The sequence below is a fragment of the Halichoerus grypus genome, chromosome 7, assembly GCF_964656455.1.
Source record: "Halichoerus grypus chromosome 7, mHalGry1.hap1.1, whole genome shotgun sequence".
NCBI lineage: Eukaryota > Metazoa > Chordata > Mammalia > Carnivora > Phocidae > Halichoerus > Halichoerus grypus.
The window spans coordinates 98,533,665-98,542,043 of record NC_135718.1 but is presented as its reverse complement, the minus strand read 5'-3'; positions in this window follow the sequence as shown (position 1 = coordinate 98,542,043).

The following is an 8,379-nucleotide window of genomic DNA, read 5'->3' as shown; positions in this document are numbered from 1 at the left end:
CCAGGCCGAGCTGTCTGCAGCCGGAGCGCAGAGCCGAGCTGGGCAGAGTGGGGCAGCTCCCTCCCACCGCACCGCTGCACCCACAGACCAGGCTCCCTGGCTGCCCCTGGCCACGGTGGGGCGTCTCCTGTCCCGACTGGGAACTGTGCCTCGGACCCCCTCCCCCTGCAGTCCGCAGTTTGCCCGGGGCGGGGGAAGGGGGAGGTCGTTTTGTCTACCTCTCCCTCAACTGCCTACAAGAATGTCGATCAAGGGCTCGCCCGAGATAACTTTTTGTATCAGAAAGACTTATCTGAGTGATAGGACAAACATCTGTTTCCCGACATTTGCTCTTCCATCTTCCTGTGACTTGTCTCCCCTCCCCCCACTGGAGGCCCCAGACCCCTACCCCCTTCTCCTTAGCTCAGGATGCATACAAGTCTCAGTGGCCTGACTGGCTTGGAGCCTCTCGTGTCTGCGGGGCTCCTGTATGTAGGAAATTAATTTGCTTTTCTCCTGTTATTCTGTCTCATGTCCATTTAATTATTAGACCAGCCAAAGGACCTACGAGGGAAGGGAACAGTTGACCATCCCTACAACCCCCACCAATGGGCATGGACTCCAGCACTTGAAGAGGTAACAGTCGTCAACCTCACCCAGGGAGCAGCTGTGACCTCCGGAGTCAGGGTCAGCACCTTTGGGCTGGGGGCAGATGACAAGTGCCTTCCTGTTCTCTGACCATTCACAAGCACAGCTCCTTGCAGCGCACGTCCTGCCCGCCCCGCGCTTCCCTCACCGCGGCCAGAGTAGCATTTCAAAAACTTCTATCTGGCCGTGTCACTTCTCTGCCTAAAACCCTTCGATGAGGCCACGCAGCACCGTGGCTGAGATCATGAATGCTAGAGCTGGACTGTCTGGTGTCAAATTCTGACGATCCCATTACGACCTGGGTGACCTTGAGCAAGTGACTTAACTTCCCTGGGCCTTGGTTTCCTCATCTGCAAAGTGGGAATAATAATAGTGTCTGTCTTTTAAGAGTTGCTTGAAAGACTGACTGAAGTCAACATTGGGCTTAGAACAATATATGGCACCGAGTAAGTGTTCTGTACGTTCTTACTGAATAAAGGACGGGTCCCTACTGCTTAGCATTTAAACTCCAGCTCCTTAAATGGTCTACAAATGTGTCGCCATCAGCTCCACCAAACTTTCCGGTCTCTCCTGGCACCCCAGGGTCAGTGGGCAGTGCTCCAGACCCTGCATGTACCTCTGCCCCCCCATCTACATCTCCCTCCCCGTCCCCGGCCTTTACTTAGACTTTCTTCTGTCTGGAAGGTTCTTCCGCACTAGCTCCTGGTGTCCCTGCCCACCCTTCTGCTCAGCGCCTGGCTGCATCAGGTTCAGTGGCCTCTCCCTGTTCTCCAGCTCCCTCAAGGCACTTCCTAAACTGTATTCTAATCGCTTGCTTCCCGCTAGCCTCAAAAACCCACTCGTCTTCCCAGCATGCCACACCGTGCTTATTGCTTAGTAGGGGCTCAATAAATATTTGATGAAAGAACAAATGTCCAAGCTGTATGATAAATTAGTCATCAGCCATATTTTCAACTCCCCAATCATTGCAGATAGAATCACCATTTGGACTCTGCTGTCAGTGCCAAGAAAAAGGTTCTTCTCTCCCGAGGTTATCCACATCCCAGACAGACGTTGGGGGTGCGGGGGGCAGAGAAGGGGCACAGGCCGAGCCTGGTTCCCCAAAAGGTGGCAACTGCAATGTTCCAGAGAACACGGGACCCCGAAGCATTGAGGAAAGGATGCCTGGACACTGGGTGGGATCAGAGACCTGACTGTCCCACTGATGCACCAAACAGCTTTCTTGCCTCTCTGGGCCTCAGTTTCCCCACCTTTAAAATGAAGGGCTTGGCTTTGTGCTCTCTGAGGAGTCCTCCAACTCTAAAAATAGTTGAGTCAATCCAAATACCAAAGATGACTTGATTCAAGCCAGGTCATCCCTCCATGCAAACATCTTCATTGGCTCCCCAGCACCCTTAGAATCAATACTCAGTACTGTACCCGCAACAGGATTGTGTGCTCTCACTCTGGCCTGCTCCTGTCTAACTCCCCACTTCCCATCCAGGTGAAACTCCTCCTTTCCCTATTGAACAGGCCCCTTCCCTGTTCCTCCTGTAACCACCTGAAGTACCTTCCCTCCTCTTTGCAGATCTGACATCGTCCTTCTTTTCTAGAACCAAGTCAAACCTCTGCTCCTTCATGCAACTGTCCCCAGCCGCCCAACCCACTGGGGCCATGACCTTCCTTATTTGTCTACAGTCTGGGTCTGCATAAGTGGATCAGACCACATGATTTACTGCCTCAGATCTTGCCTTCGTTGATTCCTACATAGGAGCATTTTCTCCTCGGTAGGAGTGGGGGCTTCTCAAGGAAGAGGCCCTGTCTTCTTTCTTGCCACCCTTTCCTCTTACCCTGCCTCAATAATCCATGAGCCAGAGAAGAGTATTTGGTGAACAGTGGCTGAATAAGCAACTTGCTGGCTGAATCATACATCCTCCAAGTAGTCACGGGTGTTCAGAGGAAAGGGCTAGATGCGGGCAACGATAGAAGGCCCCACTGGTTTATCAACCACAAAGACAGTTTTCATAAACAAGATGCTTCAGGGTATGCCAGCTGTCTCATCAGCAACCAACCAGTCACCTCCCTCGTGTACCGGAGGCTCCTTCCAAGAAGAGAACCACACATTCCTACTGTCATCTTCCTCCTGTCTCATCTGGCCCCCATACATCCTTGGCCCCATCCCTGATGGTACCAGAAAAATCAAAGATGAAAGGAAATTCGAAAGAGAAGAACCTATCAAAGCACCCCACCTCCCCGTGGGCCTCCTGCCAAACGTCAACCCGTCAACCCATTCTGGCCTTGTGGACCCAGTCTACTTTTCATGACTCATTTTTACCTAAAATGGACTCTCCTGACTGCTTATTTTCTTTTTTTTTTTTTAAAGATTTTATTTATTTATTTGACAGAGAGAGACACAGCAAGAGAGGGAACACAAGCAGGGGGGGTGGGAGAGGGATAAGCAGGCTCCCCGCTGAGCAGGGAGCCCAATGCGGGGCTTGATCCCAGGACCCTGGGATCATGACCTGAGCCGAAGGCAGACGCTTAACGACTGAGCCACCCAGGTGCCCCTTCCTGACTGCTTATTTTCTTTTCTCCAACAAGAATGCCAAGAATCCTTACCCAGTGATATCTGTTCTGAAGTATCCAATGTTGCTGCTCCTTTCATGAGTCTTCCAAACATAGAAGACTCTAGCACTCACCTCCTCACTTCCCTCCCTCCTTCTGTGCACGCTTTCCATGCTGTGTACTAATAATCATCATAAGCACACTCACCAGGGTCGGCAAAGCCCTTCACAGCCCCCATCTCGTTTCCGTGGAGAAGCAGGCTCGCCAGGAGCCCTGCCCCTGAGCCCTCCACAGCTACCACCATCCCCAGACCTCCACCTGACATCTAGGGACAGAGAGGCCTGCTGTGGTAAGGGAAAGTGTCCAGACAGAACGGCAGGAGCCGGGAAAGGTGGCAGGGAAAGACCGTGACAGGAGGACAGGCAGAAAGCCAAAACCCAAAGATCGAAGTGAACGGGTCAGTGGAAATAACAAGACCCATTTAGAAACCTCTCTCTCCTCTCTGGGTGTCATTTCCAGCTGGGGGTTTTCCCGGTGTCATGATAAGGTAGAGCTGGGGAATAAAACTGAGAACAGCACTTCCTTTCCCCCAAACCCCAGATGGTGCCAGATACAGATTTCTTTCGGCCACAGTGGTCTGCTGATTTAGAGCAGATTTAGAGTCCTCCAGCCCAGCACCCCGGTGGCCCCCGTGCAAAGAGACAGCGCTCCATTTGTGCCTAAATCAGCTTTACCAAAAGACACTTCCCGGGGCACCTGGGTGGCTCAGATGGTTAAGCATCTTCCTTCAGCTCAAGTCGTGATCTCTGGGTCCTGGGATCGAGTCCCCACGTCAGGCTCCCCGCTCAGTGGGGAGTCTGCTTCTCCCTCTGCCTCTCCCTTGTGCTTGTACTCGCTCTCTCTCTCTGAAATGAATAAATAAAATCCTTTAAGAAAAAGACATTTCCCTATAGATTATTTTTATAAAGCATGGCTAGGTTCCAGAACCACCTGCAAAAAACCTATTTCCACCCAAAATGTAGCTGAAATAGTACACGCTTAGAAAAAGAAAAACCATTTAGTGGAGGAGGTGGTGGATGAGTGTGAAATACGGGATGAATACAAAGAAATGATGTTAAATAATGAGTAAAATTGGGTTGAGAGTTCCTTGAGGGCATGAGCTTTTCTTAGTGAATTATTTGTCTGCCTTCCAGGTCATAGCTCACAACCCATCACTGAAGGTTTTTGCTCCCTGAATTCCGGTGCTGGAGAATAAAGCCGGTTTCATCAGAGGCGGATAAGGAGGGACCTGAAGACTTGTGTGGATCTTCTAGAATGACTTCCAGGACTTTAGATCCTGATTGTCCCAGTTGTCTATTATCACCTCCGATCTAGAACTTTCCTTTCCTTCGTTGGTAGCAATATCCATGCATTTATCAATAATACCAAGAATCTTTTTTTTTGTCCAAAATGAACGAAACAAATTAAAAGGGAAAACAGAGGAGCCCAGAAAAGGAAGTAAGTGAAGGAGGGAGTTTTCCCCAAGGATATCTGGGTAACAGTGTGGAAAGAAAAGAAACATTTTTAAGCTGGAAGAAGAAAGACAGCAAAAAGAGAAAAAAGGAGGGAAGAGGATGGAGGAGGAGGGAAACGGAGAGGAGGGAAGGAGGGGAGCAAAGGAAGGTGCCTAACATTTACAGGCCTCAGTTAACCCGCTTACAAATGGAAAAGTACCTTCCTCCAGGATGCGAGGATGAAAAGAAAGAGCCCAGTAGAATGTGAGGCGCAGTGCTTGGCATCCCGTGCATCCTCAAACACGGCAGCTGCCATTTTTGTTACTACCATAGGCCTCCTAAGAGTGTTCCAAGACCAGCAAGGTTGCAATGAGGACTGTGTCACCTCATGCCAACCCTCAGCTGTGGCCCACAGAGAGACCCACTGCACATCACCAACCAGGACGCCGGGGAAAGGAAGAAATAGCAAAAGCAGAGGCTGCTGGCTGTGGACGGAGCACAAACTCACAGCGTGACCCAGGCGTGCAGGGCAAGGCTGTTCCCTCGGTACCTGGAGGTCCCTGGGAAGAGGTGCATTCAGCAGTGGGGGGACCGGGGACTTCTGCCACATTGTCCAGTTACCCAGCAACCAACCCGTTCCCTGTTTGGGAGAATTTCCTATTTTGTGAGTCTTTAAGGAAAGAGGCCGCTGCATTCACACTAGAGAAGACAGTGAACCGTATCGCCCAGAATGATAACTAAGACACCGTGTGCTCCCCGCCTCATGACCCACCAGAGCCAACCTGGTGCCCACTCGTTTGCCAAGTCTGCTTCTCCAGCTCCCCAGGTCTTTATGGACACCCGAAGGAGTCCCACCTGGCACCCAACTCAGGGGATCTGCACTGCCTGCCCAGTGATGACTTTGTCACTTCATCAAGTCACCTCCTGACTCAGCAACAGAGCACCTTGAAGACCCGCCATTCCACCCTAAGCAGAGATGCTCTGCACCCCACACCCAAACCAAAGGCCATCAGCCCCTCCTTCAGCGTCTCTGGTGCCCTGAGCCCCTACCTCCCCCGACAGCCCTTCTGTTCTTGAAGAACTCTGATTGGGGGCAAGTTCCCACTTACAACAAAATAGCATCTGGCTGTTGGAAACTCCCACCCATGAAACCTATCTGCTCATCCTATTTTCAAAGAGCAGTTACTTTGTCATAGGACTGAAACAAAACAGAGTTCCTGCTTTTATGCATTCTAGTGTGGAACAACAACCCAGAACAGAAAGCAGTTACTGAGAACAGAGGCTGGCCTGCTGCTAAGCTCTTTGCAGGAAGACATTTAATGCTCACAACTTCCCTGTGAGGAGGTGCAATTATCACCCCCCCCCCCAGGTTATACATGACGGGATGGAGTCCAGAGAGGTTGCCGAACATGCCTGAGGTTACACACCTAGAAAGACACAGGCCCAGGGTGTGAACCCTGCAGGCAGACGCCACAGCCCAGCATCCTATGCGAGGTCCCGCTGAGACAGAACAACGGCCCAGAACAAATGTCCTTGTTCAGTCGCTGACCTGCGCTTTGAAAAGAAGAGCAGCGAAGCGGGGAGAGGGGAATAGAGAGTAAAGGGTGGTGGGCTGACGTTCACATGCTCAGGGAAGGCCTGCAGGAGCAGAGGGTGCAAGCAGGGGAGGCCCGGGGACAGGGAACTCGTTCTGACCCCTGATGCCACCTGCAGCTAGTCAGTCCCACCTCTGTATGAACAACTCTCATGTCCCCCTTGCCCTTCTCTGCGCCTCCTTCACACACCCCTACTTTCCGTGTTTTGTTTGCTCTGGAGCCTGCTAACCACCTGCAGGCCGGCCCTGCCCACACCCCTGGGGCCCACGTCTTCCCCCACGGCAGGTGATCAGCGGGCGGCAAGGCCGCCCCGCATCCCCTCGCTCCACCCAGGCCCGCGCATCTCTGAATTCTCACGATCTCTTCAGCTGCTGTATCGAATTACTCCCAGATCTTTTCCCAGAAGCAGTTCGCAGTCTATATTTGGACCGTTGCTTTTTTTAAATCTGTGAAGTTCTAACTTCATCCTGTTAGTTTCAGCCCGCTATTCCAGGCCACTGAAATTATTTTTGAATCTCTGGCCTGCCATCATTGTTACTAGGTTCCACGGAGCTTTGTCTCATCTGCTGGATTATAAAATGTCTCTCTCTTCAATTGACACATAACTAAAATTTTTGAACAGGTCAAAGCCAGGGTCAAAGACAAAGTCTTCTGCCTCAACCAGAGCCCATCCTCCAGGCTCAGAAAGGACGACGCCGTTATTCCAACGAGTCTGGAACATCTGACAACAGTAGCATCCAGTCAAATATGATACACTCTGCTTCCTGGAGATAACACGGAACACGCTTTCCTAATGTCAGGCAGAAACGGCAACACACTATATCCACAGCTCTCCTTAAACTTGCAAATTAATTGCCCTGTTTTTAGAAATAGACTGATGTTCATTTCTTATCTCTTTTTTTCCTATAGGAACTGATCCCTGCATCCATTTCAAAATATTCAGCATCTCTTTAAGAAATGGATTTTGAGGGGCGCCTGGGTGGCTCAGTCAGTTAAGCATCCGACTCTTGGTTTTGGTTCAGGTCCTGATCTCAGGGTTGTGGGATTGAGCCCCGTGTTGGGCTCTGCGCTCAGCGCAGGGTCTGCTTGAGATTCTCTTCCCCCCACCACTGGCTCTCAAATAAATAAATAAAACCTTTTTTTAAAAATGGATTTCGAATGTGATCTGTATTAATAGCTTACTTATCTGCCTGCAGTTCTCGGATTTCTCAGTGTCATCTGCGATAGTCTGAAGTCCTAGCTACATATTTCTTCAGGAGAGCTCACCATCACTTTGTCCCAGAGAAGAGGGGCCTGGCTTTTTTTAATTGTCCATTCTCTCTTCTGGAGAACAGGAAACTGGAAACACATTGGGGGATAAATAAGCATGAATAAATGTAATAAGAGAATCAGAAGAGAAGATTAATTTTTTAATATTGAATGAGCCACTCCATAGAGTGAGGATCTCTGGATCCAAACAAGGTTTCAAAAGCCTTTTCTAGGGCGCCTGAGTGGCTCAGTTGGTTAAGCGACTGCCTTTGGCTCAGGTCATGATCCCGGAGTCCTGGGATCGAGTCCCGCATCGGGCTCCCGGCTCAGCGGGGAGCCTGCTTCTCCCTCTGACCCTATCCCCTCTCATGCTGTTTCTCACTCTCTCTCTCAAATAAATAAATAAATAAAATCTTTAAAAAAAAAAAAGCCTTTTCTATTATGCACAGCAACTTGTAGAAGTCTGCCCTGCCTAAGCCCCCTTCCTAACATGTTTTTCCCTAGGTATTGAGTATAATATTCTTTCCTTTTCTTTCAAGCTTCCTCCTGCAGGCAGCACCGAGTGGGAGGGCCAGTGGGGGTGGCCTGCACCCCCAGGTGCTAGCCCTGGTTTCTCCCTGGCTCAGTGCTGGCCTGTTTTGAGTCACTGCACAAGTTCACGCCACCACCCAAACCCACCAACCTTCCCTCTATACGGTCTGTCTTCAAGGAAATTGTTGGAGGTGTCAAAGCAAAGGGATGATATGAATCTAAGTCGATGGCTGAACACTTCCCCTCAACAAAAGGTGAAAAAAGGAAGAAGAAGAAGAAGAAGACCCACACTGCAGTGAAGAAAATAAAAATAGAGACACCTGATTAGGATCTCAGTGCCA